General features: G+C 55.5%; 1 non-coding gene across 1 annotated transcript; it reads right to left on the bottom strand.

Moving 5' to 3' along the window:
- Window positions 1-12,521: 12,521 nt before the first annotated feature.
- LOC142019389 (U2 spliceosomal RNA) lies at window positions 12,522-12,709 on the bottom strand. Its single transcript, XR_012647051.1, has one exon. It is a non-coding gene; the product is annotated as a U2 spliceosomal RNA (small nuclear RNA).
- Window positions 12,710-13,790: the final 1,081 nt, after the last annotated feature.

Raw genomic sequence — 13,790 nt, 5'->3', positions numbered from 1 at the left:
ATACCAAACAGGGAGCCAGGCTGAGGTGATTGGGTAATTGTTATGGACTTGAGTAAAGCTGGTCATGCTGATGAATTCTACACAGGGGAGCCCAGGGTCTATCCCCCCATTTAACTCCTCCACAATGGGCCAGCCCTCGCTCCAGCTTGGGTCCCCCTCCACCTCCCTGATAAGGAACCAGGCCCTGCAACTCCCTGGAGAACCCTCCACGTCATGCTGGCATCAGAGGAAGAGTAAAGGGGTTGATGTCAAACCCTCCCGCAGAAGGGGAGCAAACCCATCTGTCTCCCAATGGGCCCAGCCAACGTAGCCCATGTGCAGCGTGGTACGCGCCTGTCTTCCCATAGGGGCAGCACCTGGCATGACAGCTCACGCCCACTGCAGCATGTGTGGCCCCTCTCCCGGGGCCTGAGCCAGACATTGGAAGGCCCATGCACTTTACTGTGTGGATATAGTCCTGAGGGGCAGCACCACGCTGTGTTTGGGCCTGTCTGCTCAGAGAGGCATGGCAGCCCAAGCGCGTTGCTGCATGGATGTCTGCCCCCTAGGGACAGAGGCAGGCACTGCAGCCCATGTCTGCCCCATCTAGCACTCCAGGTAGGGCAGCAGACGTTCACGGCAGTCTGAGTCTCTTCCCCAAAAGGGAACTCTTTGAGGACTGTAGTGCAAATGCAGTATCCAGCACCCCCCACGATAAAGGGACAGAAATGCTGACCCGGGGTCTGGGGGGTGTGGCAAAGCCATTGCAAGGGGAGACAAATGACTGGACCTCACAGTGCGGCAATGAAATCTCTTACACCCAGCAGCCCAGTGCACGTTGCTCCTGGAACAAGTTAAAGGCATGCCTCCCTCTGCCCCATGGGGAGGGACATTAGATCTGTGGGTTTGCCTCCCTCTGCCCCATGGGGAGGGACATTAGATCTGTGGGTTTGCCTCCCTCTATCCAATGGGGCGGGACATTAGATCTGTGGGTTTGCCTCCCCCTGCCCAATGGGGAGGGACATTAGATCTGTGGGTTTGCCTCTCTCGTCCAATGAGGCGGGGACGTTAGATGGTTTCAAGGAAGCACGTGGGCTCTCACTGGGCCTTGTCTGATAGCCACCTCTGGGACATAGGGGCCTGGGAGGCCCTTCTGCTTGCATGGGCTGAGATGAGGATGGAGCCTAGATGAATAGGAAGGTGTCAATTCCAAGCAGAGCTGAGGCAGAAGAATCTGATTTGTGCCCTGGGTTTATCTTGAGAAGATTGGTCAGGAGCCCCAAAGGGTCACCATTAGGTTTGCTGAGAAGTGGGGCTGAAGCCCAAGCTCGAACCCCACCCCAGGCAGCGACGCTCTGGCTCTGCCCCCTGCCCCTAGGGTCGTGTCATTGTGTTACCAGCAGGGCAACAGCTGGGTGAGGGGCTATGTCTGCCCATTGCACGATTTGCAGCTGGCCTGTTGGGGGTGTTGCAGCTTTGCATCCGGTGGCAGGAGAAGGGGCTGGAGCACGGGGGTGCCAGGACTCCGTTCCCAATCCCTCCCCCAGGCACACAGGGACTCCGAGGGGGAGGTTAAGCAGCTGCACTTCTGCCATCTGACCACTAAGTGGCGCTGTGTTATCCCTCAAAGGGCTAATTCACCCTGTGCTGAGTTGCAGCCACCTCTGGGGTGGGGTGCCAGGGCTGTTTATACAGTACTTGGATCTCGCCTGGCGCTGAGATGCAGCCAGCTCTGGGGTGAGGTGTGGGGAATGTTTAACGATGCTGCCCATCGTTCAGTGCAGAAGAAGGCTGTATTCCACTGAACCAGCAGGGGGATGTAGGGAGAGGCCATGGAGTGTCCCTGGCTTAGCATTTGCCTGGGACACATGACATATGACTGTTAATGCTAAGAAGTGGCCAGGAGCTGAATTTGGCTGGAGGCAGGGCCTGAGGGGTTAAAGGACTATAGAGCTCCAGCTGAGGGCTCTGACCCTTAGGGCTCTGGCTGCAATGGGACCCTGTTCTGGAAACCTGAGGGATGCATTCGGAAGAAGCCATTTGTCTGGCAGACACCCCCCTCACTTGGGCTGAGCTGCGCCCACTCCTGCAACTTGGCGTTAGGAGCGAAGGGCTGTGGGCTGAGCATGACTGGCAGCTGGGAAAGACAGACTGACAGGAAGCCTGGGCATCTCTGCAGCAGCACATACAAAACCCCTCCAGCTGTCCCCGCCACTCAGCTGCTGGGCTGTGTGCAGGCCTGTCCTCCAGCCACCATCTCCCTGCTCCCCAGGCTTGGCACAAGGTTCTCTCCAGCACACCCTGGCTCAGTGCAGGGCTGAGGTTTGTGGCATAGGCCGCGGTTCCAGGAAACTGATTCCCCTGGGGATGGGCTCCTCCCGCGTTTCCCCTGCCCCTGCCAGGGTATCTCCGAGAAGTGGGGAGGTCACACATCAGCACACCCTCCATGCTGCCCTTGGCCCTGACGTGCCACCCAAAACGAAAGTGCTCTCCCCTGCACCCCCGGACGCACCCTGCAGTGCCCTGCCCAGTCACATGGCCTGGCTGCCTGCCGGAGATAAGGTGGGGGAGGGATCCCCAGCCTTGGCCTTTCCACTACCTGGGGCGCACATCCCAGAGACATGGGGGCCCCCAACCTCCCATGCACAGGGTCTGAGCTACAGCTGCTAGTGCAGGGGAGCCAAAAGCCAGAACCCATGCAGTGCCTACTGCAGGCTGGTGGGAGCCCCTCTGTGGAGGAGGGGTGTGTGTGAAGGCTGGGGGAGGGGCTCTCCAGTCATGGGGGGGCAGAGCCAGATGTTATTCACAGAGTGACTCTCAGCCCCATTCACCTGACACTACTTTCCCCCTGCCCCCCAAACTATGGCCAGAATTCTGGAGTTCTGCCTCCCAGCTGGCCTGCTCTAACTGAGCAGCCCCCAGTGCCCTGCCCTCCCCTCCCCTCCCCTCCCCTCCTGATGCTGGGGAGAGAACCCAGGAGTCCTAGTTCTCTCTGGGGGGTGTCTGTCCCTCCCCTCAGTGTTTATCTTTAACCTCTGCTAAGCACCGTCTCTGAGCCTAATGGCCCCTCTACGCAGGGTAGGGGTTGTGGGCGGGGGTGGGGGAGCGGGGCTGATTTTGCCTCCTTTGCTGGAGTCTGTGTCCCTGCCCCCCAAAAACAGAGCTACATGGAGAGAGGGTTTATGGGAATGGGGAGAAGGATTACCCCGGGGACCTTGCAGGTGTCAGAGCCAAGCAGGAGGGTGGGGGTGGGAGTGGGAGCGGGAGCAGGTGGATTAGACCTGGGGCAGCTGGGAGCCAGGACTCCTGGGTTCTCATCTCAGCTTTGGCGGGGAGGCAGGCTGCCTGGGTTCTCACCCCAACTCTAGGAAGGGAGTAGGGGTTAGAAACAGGGGGCCAAAGACTGAGCTCATTTATTGACATTCAGCCCCCCAGACAGGGTCCTTCCAGGGCAGGCCAAAGCCTTTGCCTCCTGCAGAGGGGCTGTGGGGCGGGGCAGGGGTTGTGGCTGCCTGTACTTTGAATCCCAAGGTGCTTATCAAATATTTACAGCCAGGCTAATCATTAACCTGCTGGTGCTTTATGGGCCTGGCCTCCTGGTGAAAAGATAGCCCAGCCCCGCCCGGCCCATCAGTCCCGCCAGCCTGGGCAGGCGCCATGCAGTGAAGCCGAACAAACAGCCCCCAAGGGAGATGCCGAGGTAAGACCCTTTCCAAGGGTTTTTCCCAAGCTACCTGGTACCCCCATTTCACAGCATCCAACCCTTGAGCTTTTAACCCCTTCTTCTCCAGACAGCCTGCTTCCCACCTGCCCTGTCTTTTCCCTGACTCCCTTTGGAGGGACTCAGTGGCAAACTCTGTTGCAGCCTGAAGGTATTCCAGTGTTAACCTGTCACAGCGATGCAAGCACCTCTGGGGGGCACTTTTGTAAGGACCCCTTGCCCAGCAGTGAGAGGCACCTGCCGCTGCAGTGGGGTGTGGAGGCTGCTCCTGCAAGGATCCCTTGCTGGATGCTGAGATTCAGCCACCTCTAGGGTGGGGCCTGGCTGCTGTTTAACAGCAACACACACCAGTTTGGGATGGGCAGTGAAAGGGGATCTGGGCTGTCATTGACACGGCATAGGGGAGCTCAGAAGCTGAGCTGGAACGTGTCCAGCACTAAGTCCTACCTAGTGCAAAGTAGCTTGGGGTCACGAAGATCCCCACACGCTTCAGAGCTCTTGGCCTCTTGTCATTGCAACCCCCAGTGGCAGAGTAATAGGAAGGGGCGGTGCCCCACACGGGAGTCAGGGCGCTCCCAGGTGCCTGAAGAGGAAGTAGACATGGCTTTGCAGTCTGCCATTCTGGCAGTCAGGACTCTTGAGTTCTATCCCTGCACTGGAGAGAAGAGAGATCTTGGGGCTGTCGGGCCTCAAGGCATCTGGGGGTCTATCACCAGCTCTGCAAGGGCAGTGGGGGTCTAGTGGTTAAAGCAGGCAGGCTGGGAGTCATTTCTCTCTCTCTAGCTCTGGGGGGGTAGCGGAGTCTACTAGTTAGAGCAGAGGGTCACTCAGGACTCTGGCTCTATCACCAGTTCAAGGAGGGGACTCTAATGGTTCAGCTGGGAGCGGGGTGAATGTCAGGAACCTGGGGTTTTGCTGCCCCCTCTCTGCAAATAGCCATGTGAATTACCTCGCCTTCCCAGAATCTCTGTGCACTTCTTGCTCCACATCCCTACCTGCTGGCCCGTTGCTGTGTATCCCCCTTCCTCAGCCAATCTGCTTCTCTTCCTCTCCTAAACTTGTCCTTCTGTCTCAACCTTCACCCCAGCGTGCGGGAACCAGGCACTTATTGGCTCATGGAGGAAGAAGACTAAACCACCCAACCCTGGGAGAGGCTCCCCAGAGGTTAACAGGGCATGGCTGTCCCTAGGGCACTGTGGGGCCTGGGACAAATCAGCCCTCACCGACTTGGGGTCCTGCTCTGCTGAAAATCCCTGGGCATGGGATGGCCTCAGAGCCAGCAGCTGGAACCCCAGTCACGTGGGCAGCAGTCAGGACGTTGGCTGCACTGGGTGGCAGTAGAGTCCCCGAAGCACAGGATGGCAGCCAAGACCCTGGGCCCAGGGCTGGCAGCTGGGAACCCAGGTGTACTGCAGCCTCTCCCAGCACCCTTAGTTCCTGTGCCTTTGTCTTCCCGGACTGACTACGCTGACCAATTGCACTGGCCTGCAGGGTCCCTCCTTCCCCAGTACAGGACACTGAGTGTTTGCCCTGATCTGCCATACCCTAGCAATGGCTCTGCCACTCCATACAGCACAGCACCCCGAGAACCACCCTGAGCACTGGGGCAGCACCAGTGAGGCACAGCGCCCCCTACTGAGCCCCTACCCTGCTCCCTGCTGCACCAGCCGCTTTTTCTACCTCATCCCCCTGCCGAGATCCAATTCAGTCGTTTGGGTCTGGCACAGTTCATGAAATCTGCACATCTTCTCCAGAGTGCCCCCACCCCTCCCACACATTTCTTGGAGCCCTGGACCTTTAGACATCAAGCCCACAATTTGTCCGAGACCTTGGGTCCCACCGGAGCGGAGTCCTTTTACCACATCTCCTTATCAAGGGGCCTTTAACAGCGCTTGGCACCCCCATGCCAAGGGGCAAAGTTCAGCTCCCGACCGGGTGCTGCAGGCAGTGTGGATCGTAAAGCCAGCAGGTTTCATTGCTTTATTGCCCCATGTGCCTTATCGTCCCAGCTTCCTTATTGCTGGGGCTCTGGGCTAGCAATCCCGGGAGGGTGAACTTGTGACTCTCTGCCCATTTCCGAGACATTGGTGACTCAACTGCAGGGCTTCTCACTGCCAATTGCCCAGGGCTGCACTAGGGGGTGCTGTGTGACATGAACGGGGCCCGGGGGCACCTTCCCCATGCAGCCCTCGGTCTCCAGGTGCAGTGCTAGGAATGGCTGAGCTGCAGAGAGTGAGTGGGCTGGGGGCTGATCTCCTCTCACTGTTAGTACTGATTTAACACATTTGTTTGGGCCCATTCTAATTTGGGTAAATCCATTCAGCATCCTTTGACCATTTCCCAGCCCATCTGCTTCTCTTCCTGGCCTAAACTTGTCTGCTGTGTTATGTGTGGCTGTTAAACAGCCCCTGTGCTCCACACCAGAGGTGGCTTCATCTCAGCACGGAGTGAAGGATTTCTGGATCAACAGAGTCCCCACCTGTCCTGCCTCTCAATGCCGGGTGAGGGATCCCAGTGCAATCAGCCTTTGCGTGCCAGTGCAGACGCAGCTATCCCTTAGTATGGCACAAGGGCTTCCTGAATACACAAGTTCCATTAGCTGGTGTTACAGCTTCCGCATCTCTGCCCAGAAATTTGAAACCACCAGAGAAAAGAGTCCCCTACTCCGACCCAGTGGCTGAGTTTGTACGGAGTCCTGGGCTTGCTGGGACAGGCTTGTGGAGTACTGTGTAGGCACTTGTGTAGTACAGACATGAACAAGGTGTGTGGCTGTGTATCTCACTAGCAAGTCACAGCGTCAGGATGTAAATTATGCTTAGTAACTTAGCCCAGAGGTGGCTGCAGCTCAGTACCAAGGAGCACTCCCCTGGTATGTTTCGGTACTTGCTAGAAACATCAGCCTGATTAAGTATTAGGCTAATGGTAATAGGAGAAAGGAAAAAGACAAAGCCACGGCAGCTAGTGTGTTTGGACAGCACCTCACACAATAGGGGCAATTCCTCGCTGGTCCCAAGGCACTTCCCCGATAGACAGGAAGCTAAAGCAGCAAACAATGCTCATAACTGGCCCTGAGTTCTATATTCCTACAGGCACCCGGTTCAGTTCCTGGCAGGTGAGCTGCCAGCGACAGACTGTCCAAGCATCGCCTGGAGAAATGCTTCCCCTTGATCTCAGATCCTGGAGTGCCGGAAGTCCCATTGCACATGATCCGCAGAGCCTGGGAATGACCAACCCCCCCATGCCCGGCACCTAGTCGGAGACTGCCCCCTGCTGGAAGGTGATGCCAATTGAATGTAACAGCAACTCCATGTGGAAGGTTTCATCCCGTTTCCAGTGGGGCTGCTGTTATTTTTGATTGGCTGTCAGGAGCGTCGCAGGGGGCAGGAGCGGGGAAACGTCAGCCAGAGAGTGCAGGGGTGGGGCAGGAGATATTGGGTCAAGGCCCACCAGCAGAGGAGGTATGCCAGAGAAGGCCTCTAGGTGTTACTTCAATGCTTAGAATAATGCACACACCGTAACGGCAACCCCGTGTTCAGTTGGATCCTTAGGTGCTACCATAATACTGTTAATAGTGCATACACAGTTGACCCCCAGTCTCAATCAGAGCCGCCAGACACCACCATTCAACCACTCATAATGTGCCCTCCAGAGGGGTGCTCTGAACTGAGTTGGTCACCATAAGGCTACTAATAATGTGCCTCCCACAAGAGCATTAGGCTCTGCATATACAACTTTCATACTATTTTGCACCCCCTAATCCAATCACAGCTGGGGCCTCTAGGAGCTACCATGATATTACTAACAGAGGGCATGACAAAATTTGTTCCCTCTCCAAATGGTACCACGTTGCAACTAAGAATGAACATGTTTTAATGAGAACCAGGCTCCATAATATACCTAACAGGGGATGTCATCGGCCAATCCCAAACTGGCAGCTTGGAGATTCAGACCCAGCTCCAGCCAGCTCACCCTCAGCTGAGCTAAGGCCTGGGTTGTTACAACCAGCAGAGCATCTGGTTGAGCAAAGATGGGAGGGGGGGATACAAAGTTGCCTTTCCCACCAGCCTCTACAGCAGGGCTGGAGGGCGACTCTGGGATGCAAGGGTTTTCACCCACATGGGGCCAGGGCAGGCAGGGAGCAGCCCCTGCCCCAGGACCCAGTGCACAGGACTATGACCTATGAATTGACAGCCAGTCCACTGCTGCACCCTGGCTGTCAGTTCTGTAGGGCACAGGTATGTTCACCTCCATGACCTCAGGGTGGCGGTGGGCAAGCGTGCCAGGGAACCATGTGTCGCGCGGGGCTTGGGTGGGAGGAGAGGGATTACCAGGTGTATGGAGACCTCCTGAGAAGGGGAAATAAAATGGATTCCCAGCAAAGACGTTTGAGACTCCTTATTGGCTCTGCAATCGGTGCTAGGGGAAGCTTTTCATTGGACTCTTCTGGGCACCACATGGTTAATGGTACAGCTGGACTCCCTGGGGATGGGCAGAGAGAGCCTGGGTAAGGTCCTGTGGGAACACAAGCAGCGACCCCCCTCTCATGGCCAAGCTGGGGGGTGTGCCAGGAGGCACAGGCCAGGTGGGGTGGGGGTGTTGGGAGGTCTGGGTCAGGCTGTGCTGGGGGGGGTACGGGTCAGGCAGGGCATTGCAGCAGGGCACCTGGCTCACACCAGCCTGGGGGGTGTATTCATTGTGGGTGGGGGTCTGGCTCAGGCAAGGCTGGGGGGGCTGTGGGTCAGATCACGCTCTGGGGGGAAATGTCTGCGTCCGGCCAGGTGCTAGGAGGGTTTGCTCAGACCGGGAGGCTGCTTCGGCTCCCTCCCTGCAGGGGTCGCCAGGGGGCGCGCTAAAGCCGCCTGCGTCCGCTGCCTCACCCGGGCCTGCCGCCGAGCCGAGGTTCGAACCGGGGGCGCCGCGCTGCGGCCGGACCCGGCAGCTCCCGTAGGCCCTGTGGGAGCGTGACTCGAAGGGGACGTGCCCCGCCCGGCTGCTGCTCCGGGGATAACGGGGCTTCCCGGCCAGCCGCTCCCAGGGCGCTGAGCTCATGGGGCGTTGGCCGCTGTGCGGTGAGCTCAGCGCTGGGCTATGCCGGGGCCGGGCCTCCTGGCGGGGGCTGCTCACGGGGGTGGGGGGACACGTGGCGCCGCTTAGCCCCGCGCTGCCTCTCTGGGGGTGAACGCTCGACTCGGAGATCACTTGGGGCGACGTTCCCTGCAAGCAGGGCGCTGGGGGAACCAACTGGCCCGAGCCTGCCAGGGGCAGGGGAAAGGCGCCACAGCCTGGCAGGGACTTGGTGCAGCTGGGTATTCCCACCCCCGGCCCAGGGGAGCCCCCTGCCAGGCCCAGACCTACTGACGGCAGGGGAGGGATGCCTATCTCACAGCCCAGCCCCACGTGTGGCTTCCCCCTGCCCCAGCCTAGGGACTGTCTTGGGGGGAGAGCTGGGGGGGGTCCTCTCTGCTGTAGCCTGGGGCTAGCCTGCACCCCAGGCCCTTCATACCTGGCTCCACCCCAGAGCCCGCACGCCCAAGCAGCACCCTCACCCCCAACCCTCTGCACCAGCCCTGAGCCCCCCTCCCACACTCCAAACCCCTTGGCCTCACCCCCCCCCCACGCTTTGTCATATGTACTAATATGGAAGTGACTTGTCACAGTTCACATGAGTGGTGCATGTAACAAATTCATTCCACAGGTGCCTGGGAAAAGTTAGCAGGAATGCTGAGTCTGAGCCTGGATTGTACAGAGGAAGCACCAACTCAGCTGGGCCAACATCCCAGCCTTGTTTACAAGGCTTGACTAACAGCTGGGGGAAGCGGGAGCAGAGCGCATGAGAGAGAGTACTTGCATTTTGCTCAGGGTTAATACCCCCTTGGGACTGCCCTGCGTACACTGTAAAAACAACAAGTCCTGTGGCACCTATAGACTAACATTTTGGAGCATAAGCTCTCTGGGCAAAGACCCGCTTCATCATAGAGTGAGCTAGCCTTTATAGGTATCAATGTGCCCACTTCTCACCTTTTCCCTCTCACTCTAAAGGCTATTCTTCTGCTGATTGAGGACTGTTTCTTACTGCCTTTCTCGTTCTTTAGAGTTGCCCACTACGCACCTTTTAATGATCTGCAGCACTAAGGGTCTGTCTGGTGACAGCCTTGCATACATACATCATCTATTCTCACTCACAACAAGAAGCTTTCATTAGCACAGACACAATCAGTATTGAGACTGAACAGCAAGTTAATTTCAAAACCATCACACTGAATTCAATGTCAGATACAGGTGAACATTCCATATAACTAAAAGAGTTTTATACTACAGCGGTACCGCTTGCTTGCTTTTAGGCCCTTAATAACATCCCATGGAAAAACTGCCAACTCTCTTCAGTTGCTTTTCCTCTTAGTCTTAAACCTACACAAACCATTCAATCTGTTCTTATTGGTTAACCAAACCAGGTATGAGCAGGGGGGCTGGAACAATTTTTATCATGGGAATGCTGATGAAGGGGCGTGGCAGCCCCCTGCTTTCACCAGCCCTGGAGGCCTGCTGACCTAGAGCAGGCCTGCCTCTTACAAACACTTTGGATTCTTTTCTTTGCAAAAAAAAAAGAGCAGTCCATTAGCATTTTAAAGGCTAACAAAATAAGTTATTAAGTGGTGAGCTTTCCTGGAACAGACCTACTTCTTCAGACCATAAGACTCAATATTTAAGGCACAGACAACCAAAACTAGTAATCAAGTTTGACAAATCAGAAAAATTGTAATCAAAGTGGGCACATCAGAAGAGCAGTAGGAAGGGGAGAAATCAAGAGTCACATAAAACAAAGTGGCTATGTCTACACTAGCCCAAAACTTCGAAGTGGCCATGCAAATAGCCATTTCGAAGATTACTGATGAGCATCTCATTAGAATGCGAGGGGCCCCAGCACTTCGAAATTGCAGTGGCTTGCACTGTGCAGCTGGTCCAGGTGTCGAAATCCCCTTATTCCTATTTGCTGATAGGAATAAGGGGATTTTGAAGTTGCCGGGGTCCTTTCGAAAAGGACCCCCATCTAGACCAGCGCTGCAATTTGGAAGTGCAGCAACCACCTGCTTGCTAATGAGGTGCTAAATATGCGTTTGACTGCTTTTAGAGGTGCTAAATATGTATTTCAGCGCTTCGTTAGTAGTCTTTGGGTTGTGTCTCTACTAGCCCAAAACTTTGAAATTGCCATGTAAATGACCATTTCAAAGACTGCTATCTGTATCTGGGACGATGCGGGTTAGGCCTTAGTACCCAATGTAGGAGGGGAAGGGAAATTGGGTACTAAGGCCTAACCCTCATCGTCCCAGATACAGATAGGGGTGTTTTAATCTAAAGGGGGGGAGGGAAAAAGGAGTATGGAAAGAGAAAAGAAATCACTTCACTCTGTGTAGTATGGTTCATTAGATGAATTCCAGGTAGTTGGGCAGTTATTTGTCCCGGTATTGGTGGAGACCTGTAATATGCTCTGTATAAATATCCCGGGACCATCTGATGGCATTTGACACCATTAGCTGTGGCATGAGGCGGGCGTAGTGGCGGCTGATACCACAAGCCTCGAGGACCGTTTCGTTCTGAGGGTCCCAGGCCCCCAGAGCACCTGCCAGCAGGGCATTGACTTCCACTTTGTAGCCCTGTGTCCTCAGAGTATTTGCTAGCGATGTGTATTTCTCTGTCTTCTTTGCCCTTTCTTCCTGGAAGGCCACTAACCTGTTTTCAAAAGGGATGGACACATCCACCATGATGATCTTCTTTGTCTGCTCATTAGTTATTACGATGTCCAGTCTGAGCAGGCAGTTAGTATCCGGGATGGTGGAGTCCACTGTCACTCTGCCCAGGGCTACAGGGAGGGCCTTAACAAGTCAATCTTGGATTGTGTTATGCCATCGTTGCCAGGTTCTGGAGTGGACCAGGCATCCACAGAGGACATGGGGTAGGGTCTCATTAGAGAATCCGCACCTTTTGTGATGGTTCCTATGCCAGACAGCTCCGTTGAGGGGAACACAATTCAGTCGTGCCTGGTGGATAAAACGCCATTCTGCAAAACGGGTGAAGTTGCCGGCCTGGGGAAAGTGATTGCTGGCATCTCAACGGCTAGTAACATCGAACACCTTCCCCTGGTCCAGCCTCTTCTTCAGGGCTTCTGCATACTGACCACGAATGGTACCCCTTCAGCAGACGCTCCAACGGAGTCCGGGTGGACGGGGTGACAATAGTATGCCCCACCGCAGCAACTCGGGGGATCAAAACGCCCAATTCCTGACGTTCCTCACTCCACACCCAGCGACAGCCAATCCGCTTGCCCAAACGACGGGTGGCATTATGGGCCTGCGACCAGAGTGATGACAAATCTCCTCCGTCCCTCCTGAACTCACCCTCAAGGGAGCCACTCAGGTAGATGGCAAGATCCTGAGTGGCGGGGACTCTACCGAGTCTCCTCCATGTCACATCACGCAGAGCGTTTTCCCCGATGGTCCGCACTCTCGGAGCCGGGCAAGTCAGGAGGCACAGCCCTCCCACGGCTTTGCCTCCCTGCAAGTGGAATATGTCTCGTGTGCACCAGTGCGGAGGGGATGGGTGACGGGTGTGTGTGACACAGCATCACTGCCACAGAAATGCACATAACCAAATCCCTGTGCTGAGAGCACAGCCCAGAGATCCTGAAAGCAGAAAAAAGTCCAAAGCTAGAGAAACATAAAACGTTATGTCGAAGAAGTTTTCTACAGTGAACTGCCACTTTAGGTTTCAAAAAACACAATTTCATACTTAAACTCCATTTTTTAACCAGAATGCTTTCGCTGAAGAGAAATACACCATTGGAAATACTGCAATACCAGATCGATACATGGAGTGGATAGAGTAACCTCCCCTTACATCTCTTTGCTCCAAAAATCCATTTAACATATAGTTCTCAGATAAAGAACATATCAAATGTTAAACTGATAAAAACAAATACTACACTTGATCTGAATCAAAACACAGAAAAGTAACATAATTTTAAGTAACTTTTACACAGCCCACCCATTTGGACATTTTTATACATCACGATGACTGAGTCCATGCAGCACATGTAAGCATTGCAACAAGATTTTCACAGATCGGCAAGTACACCTACTTGCTTCGTCCTGCATCTCCCTTCTAGGTGGTCAAAGCAAAACTTCTCTCACCTGATAATTCAGCTTTAAAACTAGTTATTCCACCAGACCTGGTAGCTGCCTCTGTGGTGGTTGTTTCGCGCCCTATGCGATCACCTAATCTGCATGAAGCCCGCCCCTTCGCCGCAGCCTGCTGAAGCCATCGAGCTGTTAACTCTGTGTGGACTGCAGAACCGGTGTCAACCACACACCCCGTCAGCAACCAAAAGTGTTCAATCAGGCAGCAGCAAGGACAAAAAAGAGAAGACTGGAGCAGAAAGGAGGAAGAAGAGCACAATTCAGCCGGGCGTGTGGCAGGAGCGGGGAACCTTTTCGGGGTTGGAGGCCGCTGACTACAGAAAATCGTAGAGGCCACACACAAGTGACAAGGAAACCACAAAGCAAAACAAGAAACACACTGCAACACAGCCCCAAGTGATGAGAAAAAACCCGCACAGCCATGCCCCCCGCAAAGCAGCCGGGGGGGGGGAGCAGCCCCCCCCAAAGCCAACCTGCAGGCAATGCGGAGGCAGCTCTCAGGGAGCCTACCCCCCCCCCCACGAGCCTGCCCCTCCTTAGACAGCCTACGCTCTGCAGGCAGCTGCTGTAGAGGGACAGCCTCTTGGACCCTGACTCTCTGCCCACGCAGGCTGCAGGGGAGTGGGAGCCAGATGGAGACTGGGGGGCAGCTCCCACAGCCTGCTCCACCCCACAGCCTACCCACCATATGAAGGCCCCTGGTGACTTGGGGTAGCCCCGGAGTATCACTACCACTTGGAGGGCCTACCAGCTGGGGGAGGGGCCTGCGGAGAGAGGGCCAGAGCCCAGGTCTCCTTTCCCTCCCGCTGAGAGCACGTGCAGCAGAAAGGTACGTTTTAGTTAATACAGGTCATGTGTGTGGTGTACAATTTCATGACTTGCTTATAAATTCTGCACTT

The sequence above is a fragment of the Carettochelys insculpta genome, chromosome 11 (assembly GCF_033958435.1).
Source record: "Carettochelys insculpta isolate YL-2023 chromosome 11, ASM3395843v1, whole genome shotgun sequence".
Classification (NCBI taxonomy): Eukaryota; Metazoa; Chordata; order Testudines; family Carettochelyidae; genus Carettochelys; species Carettochelys insculpta.
This window is presented reverse-complemented; position numbering and strand designations above follow the sequence as displayed.